The sequence below is a fragment of the Pleurodeles waltl genome, chromosome 12 (assembly GCF_031143425.1).
Source record: "Pleurodeles waltl isolate 20211129_DDA chromosome 12, aPleWal1.hap1.20221129, whole genome shotgun sequence".
Lineage (NCBI taxonomy): Eukaryota > Metazoa > Chordata > Amphibia > Caudata > Salamandridae > Pleurodeles > Pleurodeles waltl.
Genome location: NC_090451.1, coordinates 678,685,907 through 678,699,842, shown reverse-complemented (window position 1 = coordinate 678,699,842; position 13,936 = coordinate 678,685,907). Strand labels below are relative to the sequence as shown.

Below are 13,936 nucleotides of genomic sequence, written 5' to 3'. Positions count from 1 at the left end.
GTTTGATTTCCTATTTATCTTCCTCTTTGATATACCCTTCATTTTACATTCACAGTCTAGCTTCTGTCATCTTGAAAATACTCTGAATTTTATTTAGTATCAAGATGAATTGTTCAATAGTAAGCTGATTCAAATTTTTCATTTTTAAATTATATCAAAGGTTCATCTAATGAAAATAATCTGTTATTTAACTATGAAAAGAGAAAGGTGCTGCTAAGAGTTGAAGTTATGATCTCCTGTTTTCCATAAAGACACTTTAACCACCTAGGCCACAGAACCTGCATCACAAACTTTACTGGATCTGATAACAGAATGGAGTGCAATAGAAATCTCGTTTTTCAATTTTCTTTTCTAAGTTGATACAACTCTGTTGTCAAACACTATGGGTGAGAAGACCACATTTATTTTAGAATACTTCCTTAATGAGTGACTTACCCTAGCTATAGAATATAAAATTATGTGTTGTGAGTAAAATGAATTAGTTAAATTGAACTTTCAATTTGTTTGTTGTCTCTTTCCTTTTCTTTAACATTCTCTTTTCCCCTATTCTTTTATGATATTGGTTTGAAATTCTGCAAAACACAAAGTGTTTATTTCATTTGGAGATCAAGCATTCTAAAGTCAACAGAACACTACTCTTGTTTTTAAACTATATTTAATGTTTACTTGAAGAAATTGAGTTTTAAAAGTTTGAACTAATTCTAAAATGTTGCTGAAATTTGAAAACAGGACTTCCTATTTATGAGAGAGAAGCTTTGACCACTAAACAACAGCACCTACTTATCTTACAAACTACGAATAGCTGACTTTGTGGAGATGACTTGTCCTCACTGCCTTCAGTGCAGTCTTGTTTATCTGTGGTGAAATGTTGAACAGAAAAGCATTCCCCACCACTTAAGAAGAATACCTACATTTTAGTTAAAAAGTACTTAGAAAAGTGGATTACATTTTTGTGTGGTTTACACATAATAATTGTAGAGGAATACATCAATTGCCTTCAACTCTAGGGTTTTAGTTCCTATATACCTTCCTATTTGATTTACTCTTCCTTTTACATTCAAAGTATTGCTTCTGTTACCATGAAAATTCTCTGAATTTTGTTTAATATTAAGATGAACTGTCTATTAGTAAGATGACTCAGATTTTTCATTTTTAAATTGTGTAAGAGAACATGTCAGGAAACTGATCTGTAATTTAACAATTAAAGTATGAAGGTGCTGCTGAGATTTGAACTCAGGATCTCCTATTTACTAGACAGGCGCTTTAACCATCTAAGCCACAGCACCTGCATGACAAAGTTCTATGAAATAGTTAGCTGAATGGAGTGAAATAGAAATCAGTTTTGTTTTTTTAATTTTCTTTTCTAAGTTCACACAACTCGGTTCTGAAACACTGTAGGTGAGAACACCAAATTTATTTAAAAATACTTCCATAAGAGGTGGCTTACCGTTCTTCTAATATATTGAATTATGTCTTGTGAGTGAAATGCATTAGTTAAATTCAACTCTAAATTGAATTTTCATCTCTTTCCTGGTCGTTGGAATTCTCATTTCCCTTATTCATGCATGGTATTGCTTTGAAATTCTGAAAAATACCAAGTGCTTATTTCATTATGAGATGAAGCATTCTAAAGTGAATAGGAGTCTACTCTTGTTTTTAAACTGTATTTAACATTTTCTTGAAGAAATTAAATTCTATAAGTTTGGTGCAAATTTGAGGTACTGCTGAGATTTGAACTCAGGATTTCCTGTTTAAGAGACAGGGACTTTAACCACTAAGCCACAGCACCTCTTTGACCTACAGCAATTAAATAATTCACTTAGTTGCCATTATTGGTTCTCAATGCCTTCTGTGCAGTCTTCTTTATCTGTGTTATTACGTTAGACATAAAAGAATTCCCCATCACTTAAGAAGAATACCTAAGTCTTTGTTAAAAAGTACTCATAAAAGTAGATTACATTTTTGAGTGTTTCACAAATTATTATTGTAGAGGATTGCATCATTTTTCCTCTTCAACTCCATGGTTTTATTTCCTATTTATCTTCCTCTTTGATATACCCTTCATTTTACATTCACAGTCTAGCTTCTGTCATCTTGAAAATACTCAGAATTTTATTTAGTATTAAGATGAATTATTCAATAGTAAGCTAATTCTAATTTTTCATTTTGAAATTATATCAAAGGTTCATCTAATGAAAATAATCTGTTATTTAACTATAAAAAAAAGAGAAAGGTGCTGCTAAGAGTTGAAGTTAGGATCTCCTGTTTTCCATGAAGACACTTTAACCAGCTAGGCCACAGAACCTGCATGTCAAACTTTACTGGATCTGATAACAGAATGGAGTGCAATAGAAATCTTGTTTTTCAATTTTCTTTTCTAAGTTGATACAACTCTGTTGTCAAACACTATAGGTTAGAAGACCAAATTTATTTTAGAATACTTCCTTAATGAGTGACTTACCCTACCTATAGAATATAAAATTATGTGTTGTGAGTAAAATGCATTAGTTAAATTGAACTTTCAATTTGTTTGTCGTCTCTTTCCTTTTCTTTAACATTCTCTTTTCCCCTATTCTTTTATGGTATTGCTTTGAAATTCTGCAAAACACAAAGTGTTTATTTCATTTGGAGATCAAGCATTCTAAAGTCAAAAGAACACTACTCTTGTTTTTAAACTATATTTAATGTGTACTTGAAGAAATTGAGTTTTAAAAGTTTGAACTAATTCTAAAGTGTTGCTGAAATTTGAAAAAAGGACTTCCTATTTATGAGAGAGAAGCTTTGACCACTAAACAACAGCACCTACTTATCTTACAAACTATGAATAGCTGACTTTGTGGAGATGACTTGTCCTCACTGCCTTCAGTGCAGTCTTGTTTATCTGTGGTGAAATGTTGAACAGAAAAGCATTCCCCACCACTTAAGAGGAATACCTACATTTTAGTTAAAAAGTACTTAGAAAAGTGGATTACATTTTTGTGTGGTTTACACATAATAATTGTAGAGGAATACATCAATTGCCTTCAACTCTAGGGTTTTAGTTCATATATACCTTCCTATTTGATTTACTCTTCCTTTTACATTCAAAGTATTGCTTCTGTTACCATGAAAATTCTCTGAATTTTGTTTAATATTAAGATGAACTGTCTATTAGTAAGATGACTCAGATTTTTCATTTTTAAATTGTGTAAGTGAACATGTCAGGAAACTGATCTGTAATTTAACAATTAAAATATGAAGGTGCTGCTGAGATTTGAACTCAGGATCTCCTGTTTACTAGACAGGCACTTTAACCAGCTAAGCCACAGCACCTGCATGACAAAGTTCTATGAAATAGTTAGCTGAATGGAGTGAAATAGAAATCAGTTTTGTTTTTTTAGTTTTCTTTTCTAAGTTCACACAACTCTGTTCTGAAACACTGTAGGTGAGAACACCAAATTTATTTAAAAATACTTCCATAAGAGGTGGCTTACCGTTCTTCTAGAATATTGAATTATGTCTTGTGAGTGAAATGCATTAGTTAAATTCAACTCTAAATTGAATTTTCATCTCTTTCCTGGTCGTTGTAATTCTCATTTCCCTTATTCATGCATTGTATTGCTTTGAAATTCTGCAAATACCAAGTGCTTATTTCATTATGAGATGAAGCATTCTAAAGTGAATAGGAGTCTACTCTTGTTTTTAAACTGTATTTAACATTTTCTTGAAGAAATTAAATTCTATAAGTTTGGAGCAAATTTGAGGTACTGCTGAGATTTGAAATCAGGATTTCTTGTTTACGAGACAGGCGCTTTAACCACTAAGCCACAGCACCTCTTTGCCCTACTGCAATTGAATAATTCACTTAGTTGCTATTATTGGTTCTCAATGCCTTCTGTGCAGTCTTCTTTATCTGTGTTATTACGTTAGACATAAAATAATTCCCCATCACTTAAGAAGAATACCTAAGTCTTTGTTAAAAAGTACTCATAAAAGTAGATTACATTTTTGAGTGTTTCACAAATTATTATTGTAGAGGATTGCATCACTTTTCCTCTTCAACTCCATGGTTTTATTTCCTATTTATCTTCCTCTTTGATATACCCTTCATTTTACATTCACAGTCTAGCTTCTGTCATCTTGAAAATACTCTGAATTTTATTTAGTATTAAGATGAATTGTTCAATAGTAAGCTAATTCTAATTTTTCATTTTGAAATTATATCAAAGGTTCATCTAATGAAAATAATCTGTTATTTAACTATGAAAAGAGAAAGGTGCTGCTAAGAGTTGAAGTTAGGATCTCCTGTTTTCCATAAAGACACTTTAACCACCTAGGCCACAGAACCTGCATGACAAACTTTACTGGATCTGATAAGAGAATGGAGTGCAATAGAAATCTCGTTTTTCAATTTTCTTTTCTAAGTTGATACAACTCTGTTGTCAAACACTATAGGTGAGAAGACCTCATTTATTTTAAAATACTTCCTTAATGAGTGACTTACCCTACCTATAGAATATTGAATTATGTGTTGTGAGTAAAATGCATTAGTTAAATTGAACTTTCAATTTGTTTGTCGTCTCTTTCCTTTTCTTTAACATTCTCTTTTCCCCTATTCATTTATGGTATTGCTTTGAAATTCTGCAAAACACAAAGTGTTTATTTCATTTGGTGATCAAGCATTCTAAAGTCAACAGAACACTACTCTTGTTTTTAAACTATATTTAATGTTTACTTGAAGAAATTGAGTTTTAAAAGTTTGAACTAATTCTAAAGTGTTGCTGAAATTTGAAAACAGGACTTCCTATTTATGAGAGAGAAGCTTTGACCACTAAACAACAGCACCTACTTATCTTACAAAATATGAATAGCTGACTTTGTGGAGATGACTTGTCCTCACTGCCTTCAGTGCAGTCTTGGTTATCTGTGGTGAAATGTTGAACAGAAAAGCATTCCCCACCACTTAAGAAGAATACCTACATTTTAGTTAAAAAGTACTTGGAAAAGTGGATTACATTTTTGAGTGGTTTACACATAATAATTGTAGAGGAATACATCAATTGCCTTCAACTCTAGGGTTTTAGTTCATATATACCTTCCTATTTGATTTACTCTTCCTTTTACATTCAAAGTATTGCTTCTGTTACCATGAAAATTCTCTGAATTTTGTTTAATATTAAGATGAACTGTCTATTAGTAAGATGACTCAGATTTTTCATTTTTAAATTGTGTTAGAGAACATGTCAGGAAACTGATCTGTAATTTAACAATTAAAATATGAAGGTGCTGCTGAGATTTGAACTCAGGATCTCCTGTTTACTAGACAGGCGCTTTAACCAGCTAAGCCACAGCACCTGTGTGACAAAGTTTATTGAAATAGTTAGCTGAATGGAGTGAAATAGAAATCAGTTTTGTTTTTTTAATTTTCTTTTCTAAGTTCACACAACTCGGTTCTGGAACACTGTAGGTGAGAACACCAAATTTATTTAAAAATACTTCCATAAGAGGTGGCTTACCGTTCTTCTAATATATTGAATTATGTCTTGTGAGTGAAATGCATTAGTTAAATTCAACTCTAAATTGAATTTTCATCTCTTTCCTGGTCGTTGTAATTCTCATTTCCCTTATTCATGCATGGTATTGCTTTGAAATTCTGCAAAATACCAAGTGCTTATTTCATTATGAGATGAAGCATTCTAAAGTGAATAGGAGTCTACTCTTGTTTTTAAACTGTATTTAACATTTTCTTGAAGAAATTAAATTCTATAAGTTTGGACCAAATTTGAGGTACTGCTGAGATTTGAACTCAGGATTTCCTGTTTACAAGACAGGCGCTTTAACCACTAAGCCACAGCACCTCTTTGTCCTAAGGCGATTGAATAATTCACTTAGTTGCATTATTGGTTCTCAATGCCTTCTGTGGAGTCTTCTTTTTCTGTGTTATTACTTTAGACATAAAATAATTCCCCATCACTTAAGAAGAATACCTAAGTCTTTGTTAAAATGTACTCATAAAAGTAGATTACATTTTTGAGTGTTTCACAAATTATTATTGTAGAGGATTGCATCACTTTTCCTCTTCAACTCCATGGTTTGATTTCCTATTTATCTTCCTCTTTGATATACCCTTCATTTTACATTCACAGTCTAGCTTCTGTCATCTTGAAAATACTCTGAATTTTATTTGGTATCAAGATGAATTGTTCAATAGTAAGCTGATTCAAATTTTTCATTTTTAAATTATATCAAAGGTTCATCTAATGAAAATAATCTGTTATTTTTAACTATGAAAAGAGAAAGGTGCTGCTAAGAGTTGAAGTTATGATCTCCTGTTTTCCATAAAGACACTTTAACCACCTAGGCCACAGAACCTGCATCACAAACTTTACTGGATCTGATAACAGAATGGAGTGCAATAGAAATCTCGTTTTTCAATTTTCTTTTCTAAGTTGATACAACTCTGTTATCAAACACTATGGGTGAGAAGACCAAATTTATTTTAGAATACTTCCTTAATGAGTGACTTACCCTAGCTATAGAATATAAAATTATGTGTTGTGAGTAAAATGCATTAGTTAAATTGAACTTTCAATTTGTTTGTTGTCTCTTTCCTTTTCTTTAACATTCTCTTTTCCCCTATTCTTTTATGATATTGGTTTGAAATTCTGCAAGTTTATTTCATTTGGAGATCAAGCATTCTAAAGTCAACAGAACACTACTCTTGTTTTTAAACTATATTTAATGTTTACTTGAAGAAATTGAGTTTTAAAAGTTTGAACTAATTCTAAAGTGTTGCTGAAATTTGAAAACAGGACTTCCTATTTATGAGAGAGAAGCTTTGACCACTAAACAACAGCACCTACTTATCTTACAAACTATGAATAGCTGACTTTGTGGAGATGACTTGTCCTCACTGCCTTCAGTGCAGTCTTGTTTATCTGTGGTGAAATGTTGAACAGAAAAGCATTCCCCACCACTTAAGAAGAATACCTACATTTTAGTTAAAAAGTACTTAGAAAAGTGGATTACATTTTTGTGTGGTTTACACATAATAATTGTAGAGGAATACATCAATTGCCTTCAACTCTAGGGTTTTAGTTCCTATATACCTTCCTATTTGATTTACTCTTCCTTTTACATTCAAAGTATTGCTTCTGTTACCATGAAAATTCTCTGAATTTTGTTTAATATTAAGATGAACTGTCTATTAGTAAGATGACTCAGATTTTTCATTTTTAAATTGTGTAAGAGAACATGTCAGGAAACTGATCTGTAATTTAACAATTAAAGTATGAAGGTGCTGCTGAGATTTGAACTCTGGATCTCCTATTTACTAGACAGGCGCTTTAACCAGCTAAGCCACAGCACCTGCATGACAAAGTTCTATGAAATAGTTAGCTGAATGGAGTGAAATAGAAATCAGTTTTCTTTTTTTAATTTTCTTTTCTAAGTTCACACAACTCGGTTCTGAAACACTGTAGGTGAGAACACCAAATTTATTTAAAAATACTTCCATAAGAGGTGGCTTACCGTTCTTCTAATATATTGAATTATGTCTTGTGAGTGAAATGCATTCGTTAAATTCAACTCTAAATTGAATTTTCATCTCTTTCCTGGTCGTTGTAATTCTCATTTCCCTTATTCATGCATGGTATTGCTTTGAAATTCTGAAAAATACCAAGTGCTTATTTCATTATGAGATGAAGCATTCTAAAGTGAATAGGAGTCTACTCTTGTTTTTAAACTGTATTTAACATTTTCTTGAAGAAATTAAATTCTATAAGTTTGGAGCAAATTTGAGGTACTGCTGAGATTTGAACTCAGGATTTCCTGTTTAAAAGACAGGGACTTTAACCAGTAAGCCACAGGACCTCTTTGACCTACAGCAATTAAATAATTCACTTAGTTGCCATTATTGGTTCTCAATGCCTTCTGTGCAGTCTTCTTTATCTGTGTTATTACGTTAGACATAAAAGAATTCCCCATCACTTAAGAAGAATACCTAAGTCTTTGTTAAAAAGTACTCATAAAAGTAGATTACATTTTTGAGTGTTTCACAAATTATTATTGTAGAGGATTGCATCACTTTTCCTCTTCAACTCCATGGTTTTATTTCCTATTTATCTTCCTCTTTGATATACCCTTCATTTTACATTCACAGTCTAGCTTCTGTCATCTTGAAAATACTCTGAATTTTATTTAGTATTAAGATGAATTATTCAATAGTAAGCTAATTCTAATTTTTCATTTTGAAATTATATCAAAGGTTCATCTAATGAAAATAATCTGTTATTTAACTATAAAAAAAAGAGAAAGGTGCTGCTAAGAGTTGAAGTTAGGATCTCCTGTTTTCCATAAAGACACTTTAACCAGCTAGGCCACAGAACCTGCATGTCAAACTTTACTGGATCTGATAACAGAATGGAGTGCAATAGAAATATTGTTTTTCAATTTTCTTTTCTAAGTTGATACAACTCTGTTGTCAAACACTATAGGTTAGAAGACCAAATCTATTTTAGAATACTTCCTTAATGAGTGACTTACCCTACCTATAGAATATAAAATTATGTGTTGTGAGTAAAATGCATTAGTTAAATTGAACTTTCAATTTGTTTGTCGTCTCTTTCCTTTTCTTTAACATTCTCTTTTCCCCTATTCTTTTATGGTATTGCTTTGAAATTCTGCAAAACACAAAGTGTTTATTTCATTTGGAGATCAAGCATTCTAAAGTCAAAAGAACACTACTCTTGTTTTTAAACTATATTTAATGTGTACTTGAAGAAATTGAGTTTTAAAAGTTTGAACTAATTCTAAAGTGTTGCTGAAATTTGAAAACAGGACTTCCTATTTATGAGAGAGAAGCTTTGACCACTAAACAACAGCACCTACTTATCTTACAAACTATGAATAGCTGACTTTGTGGAGATGACTTGTCCTCACTGCCTTCAGTGCAGTCTTGTTTATCTGTGGTGAAATGTTGAACAGAAAAGCATTCCCCACCACTTAAGAAGAATACCTACATTTTAGTTAAAAAGTACATAGAAAAGTGGATTACATTTTTGTGTGGTTTACACATAATAATTGTAGAGGAATACATCAATTGCCTTCAACTCTAGGGTTTTAGTTCATATATACCTTCCTATTTGATTTACTCTTCCTTTTACAAAGTATTGCTTCTGTTACCATGAAAATTCTCTGAATTTTGTTTAATATTAAGATGAACTGTCTATTAGTAAGATGACTCAGATTTTTCATTTTTAAATTGTGTTAGAGAACATGTCAGGAAACTGATCTGTAATTTAACAATTAAAATATGAAGGTGCTGCTGAGATTTGAACTCAGGATCTCCTGTTTACTAGACAGGCGCTTTAACCAGCTAAGCCACAGCACCTGTGTGACAAAGTTTATTGAAATAGTTAGCTGAATGGAGTGAAATAGAAATCAGTTTTGTTTTTTTAATTTTCTTTTCTAAGTTCACACAACTCGGTTCTGGAACACTGTAGGTGAGAACACCAAATTTATTTTAAAATACTTCCATAAGAGGTGGCTTACCGTTCTTCTAATATATTGAATTATGTCTTGTGAGTGAAATGCATTAGTTAAATTCAACTCTAAATTGAATTTTCATCTCTTTCCTGGTCGTTGTGATTCTCATTTCCCTTATTCATGCATGGTATTGCTTTGAAATTCTGCAAAATACCAAGTGCTTATTTCATTATGAGATGAAGCATTCTAAAGTGAATAGGAGTCTACTCTTGTTTTTAAACTGTATTTAACATTTTCTTGAAGAAATTAAATTCTATAAGTTTGGACCAAATTTGAAGTACTGCTGAGATTTGAACTCAGGATTTCCTGTTTACAAGACAGGCGCTTTAACCACTAAGCCACAGCACCTCTTTGTCCTAAGGCGATTGAATAATTCACTTAGTTGCATTATTGGTTCTCAATGCCTTCTGTGGAGTCTTCTTTTTCTGTGTTATTACTTTAGACATAAAATAATTCCCCATCACTTAAGAAGAATACCTAAGTCTTTGTTAAAATGTACTCATAAAAGTAGATTACATTTTTGAGTGTTTCACAAATTATTATTGTAGAGGATTGCATCACTTTTCCTCTTCAACTCCATGGTTTGATTTCCTATTTATCTTCCTCTTTGATATACCCTTCATTTTACATTCACAGTCTAGCTTCTGTCATCTTGAAAATACTCTGAATTTTATTTAGTATCAAGATGAATTGTTCAATAGTAAGCTGATTCAAATTTTTCATTTTTAAATTATATCAAAGGTTCATCTAATGAAAATAATCTGTTATTTAACTATGAAAAGAGAAAGGTGCTGCTAAGAGTTGAAGTTATGATCTCCTGTTTTCCATAAAGACACTTTAACCACCTAGGCCACAGAACCTGCATCACAAACTTTACTGGATCTGATAACAGAATGGAGTGCAATAGAAATCTCGTTTTTCAATTTTCTTTTCTAAGTTGATACAACTCTGTTGTCAAACACTATGGGTGAGAAGACCACATTTATTTTAGAATACTTCCTTAATGAGTGACTTACCCTAGCTATAGAATATAAAATTATGTGTTGTGAGTAAAATGAATTAGTTAAATTGAACTTTCAATTTGTTTGTTGTCTCTTTCCTTTTCTTTAACATTCTCTTTTCCCCTATTCTTTTATGATATTGGTTTGAAATTCTGCAAAACACAAAGTGTTTATTTCATTTGGAGATCAAGCATTCTAAAGTCAACAGAACACTACTCTTGTTTTTAAACTATATTTAATGTTTACTTGAAGAAATTGAGTTTTAAAAGTTTGAACTAATTCTAAAGTGTTGCTGAAATTTGAAAACAGGACTTCCTATTTATGAGAGAGAAGCTTTGACCACTAAACAACAGCACCTACTTATCTTACAAACTATGAATAGCTGACTTTGTGGAGATGACTTGTCCTCACTGCCTTCAGTGCAGTCTTGTTTATCTGTGGTGAAATGTTGAACAGAAAAGCATTCCCCACCACTTAAGAAGAATACCTACATTTTAGTTAAAAAGTACATAGAAAAGTGGATTACATTTTTGTGTGGTTTACACATAATAATTGTAGAGGAATACATCAATTGCCTTCAACTCTAGGGTTTTAGTTCCTATATACCTTCCTATTTGATTTACTCTTCCTTTTACATTCAAAGTATTGCTTCTGTTACCATGAAAATTCTCTGAATTTTGTTTAATATTAAGATGAACTGTCTATTAGTAAGATGACTCAGATTTTTCATTTTTAAATTGTGTAAGAGAACATGTCAGGAAACTGATCTGTAATTTAACAATTAAAGTATGAAGGTGCTGTTGAGATTTGAACTCAGGATCTCCTATTTACTAGACAGGCGCTTTAACCAGCTAAGCCACAGCACCTGCACGACAAAGTTCTATGAAATAGTTAGCTGAATGGAGTGAAATAGAAATCAGTTTTGTTTTTTTAATTTTCTTTTCTAAGTTCACACAACTCGGTTCTGAAACACTGTAGGTGAGAACACCAAATTTATTTAAAAATACTTCCATAAGAGGTGGCTTACCGTTCTTCTAATATATTGAATTATGTCTTGTGAGTGAAATGCATTAGTTAAATTCAACTCTAAATTGAATTTTCATCTCTTTCCTGGTCGTTGTAATTCTCATTTCCCTTATTCATGCATGGTATTGCTTTGAAATTCTGAAAAATACCAAGTGCTTATTTCATTATGAGATGAAGCATTCTAAAGTGAATAGGAGTCTACTCTTGTTTTTAAACTGTATTTAACATTTTCTTGAAGAAATTAAATTCTATAAGTTTGGAGCAAATTTGAGGTACTGCTGAGATTAGAACTCAGGATTTCCTGTTTAAGAGACAGGGACTTTAACCACTAAGCCACAGCACCTCTTTGACCTACAGCAATTAAATAATTCACTTAGTTGCCATTATTGGTTCTCAATGCCTTCTGTGCAGTCTTCTTTATCTGTGTTATTACGTTAGACATAAAAGAATTCCCCATCACTTAAGAAGAATACCTAAGTCTTTGTTAAAAAGTACTCATAAAAGTAGATTACATTTTTGAGTGTTTCACAAATTATTATTGTAGAGGATTGCATCACTTTTCCTCTTCAACTCCATGGTTTTATTTCCTATTTATCTTCCTCTTTGATATACCCTTCATTTTACATTCACAGTCTAGCTTCTGTCATCTTGAAAATACTCAGAATTTTATTTAGTATTAAGATGAATTATTCAATAGTAAGCTAATTCTAATTTTTCATTTTGAAATTATATCAAAGGTTCATCTAATGAAAATAATCTGTTATTTAACTATAAAAAAAAGAGAAAGGTGCTGCTAAGAGTTGAAGTTAGGATCTCCTGTTTTCCATGAAGACACTTTAACCAGCTAGGCCACAGAACCTGCATGTCAAACTTTACTGGATCTGATAACAGAATGGAGTGCAATAGAAATCTTGTTTTTCAATTTTCTTTTCTAAGTTGATACAACTCTGTTGTCAAACACTATAGGTTAGAAGACCAAATTTATTTTAGAATACTTCCTTAATGAGTGACTTACCCTACCTATAGAATATAAAATTATGTGTTGTGAGTAAAATGCATTAGTTAAATTGAACTTTCAATTTGTTTGTCGTCTCTTTCCTTTTCTTTAACATTCTCTTTTCCCCTATTCTTTTATGGTATTGCTTTGAAATTCTGCAAAACACAAAGTGTTTATTTCATTTGGAGATCAAGCATTCTAAAGTCAAAAGAACACTACTCTTGTTTTTAAACTATATTTAATGTGTACTTGAAGAAATTGAGTTTTAAAAGTTTGAACTAATTCTAAAGTGTTGCTGAAATTTGAAAACAGGACTTCCTATTTATGAGAGAGAAGCTTTGACCACTAAACAACAGCACCTACTTATCTTACAAACTATGAATAGCTGACTTTGTGGAGATGACTTGTCCTCACTGCCTTCAGTGCAGTCTTGTTTATCTGTGGTGAAATGTTGAACAGAAAAGCATTCCCCACCACTTAAGAAGAATACCTACATTTTAGTTAAAAAGTACTTAGAAAAGTGGATTACATTTTTGTGTGGTTTACACATAATAATTGTAGAGGAATACATCAATTGCCTTCAACTCTAGGGTTTTAGTTCATATATACCTTCCTATTTGATTTACTCTTCCTTTTACATTCAAAGAATTGCTTCTGTTACCATGAAAATTCTCTGAATTTTGTTTAATATTAAGATGAACTGTCTATTAGTAAGATGACTCAGATTTTTCATTTTTAAATTGTGTTAGAGAACATGTCAGGAAACTGATCTGTAATTTAACAATTAAAATATGAAGGTGCTGCTGAGATTTGAACTCAGGATCTCCTGTTTACTAGACAGGCGCTTTAACCAGCTAAGCCACAGCACCTGTGTGACAAAGTTTATTGAAATAGTTAGCTGAATGGAGTGAAATAGAAATCAGTTTTGTTTTTTTAATTTTCTTTTCTAAGTTCACACAACTCGGTTCTGGAACACTGTAGGTGAGAACACCAAATTTATTTAAAAATACTTCCATAAGAGGTGGCTTACCGTTCTTCTAATATATTGAATTATGTCTTGTGAGTGAAATGCATTAGTTAAATTCAACTCTAAATTGAATTTTCATCTCTTTCCTGCTCGTTGTGATTCTCATTTCCCTTATTCATGCATGGTATTGCTTTGAAATTCTGCAAAATACCAAGTGCTTATTTCATTATGAGATGAAGCATTCTAAAGTGAATAGGAGTCTACTCTTGTTTTTAAACTGTATTTAACATTTTCTTGAAGAAATTAAATTCTATAAGTTTGGACCAAATTTGAGGTACTGCTGAGATTTGAACTCAGGATTTCCTGTTTACAAGACAGGCGCTTTAACCACTAAGCCACAGCACCTCTTTGTCCTAAGAT

The 13,936-nt window shown here is 31.7% G+C and overlaps 10 non-coding genes across 10 annotated transcripts; all 10 read right to left on the bottom strand.

The window, feature by feature from the left end:
* Positions 1 to 1,212: 1,212 nt before the first annotated feature.
* On the bottom strand, positions 1,213 to 1,286 carry TRNAT-AGU (transfer RNA threonine (anticodon AGU)). The gene has a single exon. It is a non-coding gene; the product is annotated as a tRNA-Thr (tRNA).
* Positions 1,287 to 3,238: 1,952 nt separating this feature from the next.
* On the bottom strand, positions 3,239 to 3,312 carry TRNAT-AGU (transfer RNA threonine (anticodon AGU)). Its single transcript has one exon. It is a non-coding gene; the product is annotated as a tRNA-Thr (tRNA).
* A 1,948-nt stretch (positions 3,313 to 5,260) lies between these two features.
* Positions 5,261 to 5,334, bottom strand: TRNAT-AGU (transfer RNA threonine (anticodon AGU)). Its single transcript has one exon. It is a non-coding gene; the product is annotated as a tRNA-Thr (tRNA).
* A 430-nt stretch (positions 5,335 to 5,764) lies between these two features.
* TRNAT-UGU (transfer RNA threonine (anticodon UGU)) lies at positions 5,765 to 5,837 on the bottom strand. The gene has a single exon. It is a non-coding gene; the product is annotated as a tRNA-Thr (tRNA).
* A 1,437-nt stretch (positions 5,838 to 7,274) lies between these two features.
* Positions 7,275 to 7,348, bottom strand: TRNAT-AGU (transfer RNA threonine (anticodon AGU)). The gene has a single exon. It is a non-coding gene; the product is annotated as a tRNA-Thr (tRNA).
* Positions 7,349 to 9,296: 1,948 nt separating this feature from the next.
* Positions 9,297 to 9,370, bottom strand: TRNAT-AGU (transfer RNA threonine (anticodon AGU)). The gene has a single exon. It is a non-coding gene; the product is annotated as a tRNA-Thr (tRNA).
* Positions 9,371 to 9,800: 430 nt separating this feature from the next.
* On the bottom strand, positions 9,801 to 9,873 carry TRNAT-UGU (transfer RNA threonine (anticodon UGU)). The gene has a single exon. It is a non-coding gene; the product is annotated as a tRNA-Thr (tRNA).
* A 1,445-nt stretch (positions 9,874 to 11,318) lies between these two features.
* On the bottom strand, positions 11,319 to 11,392 carry TRNAT-AGU (transfer RNA threonine (anticodon AGU)). Its single transcript has one exon. It is a non-coding gene; the product is annotated as a tRNA-Thr (tRNA).
* A 1,952-nt stretch (positions 11,393 to 13,344) lies between these two features.
* TRNAT-AGU (transfer RNA threonine (anticodon AGU)) lies at positions 13,345 to 13,418 on the bottom strand. The gene has a single exon. It is a non-coding gene; the product is annotated as a tRNA-Thr (tRNA).
* Positions 13,419 to 13,848: 430 nt separating this feature from the next.
* Positions 13,849 to 13,921, bottom strand: TRNAT-UGU (transfer RNA threonine (anticodon UGU)). Its single transcript has one exon. It is a non-coding gene; the product is annotated as a tRNA-Thr (tRNA).
* Positions 13,922 to 13,936: the final 15 nt, after the last annotated feature.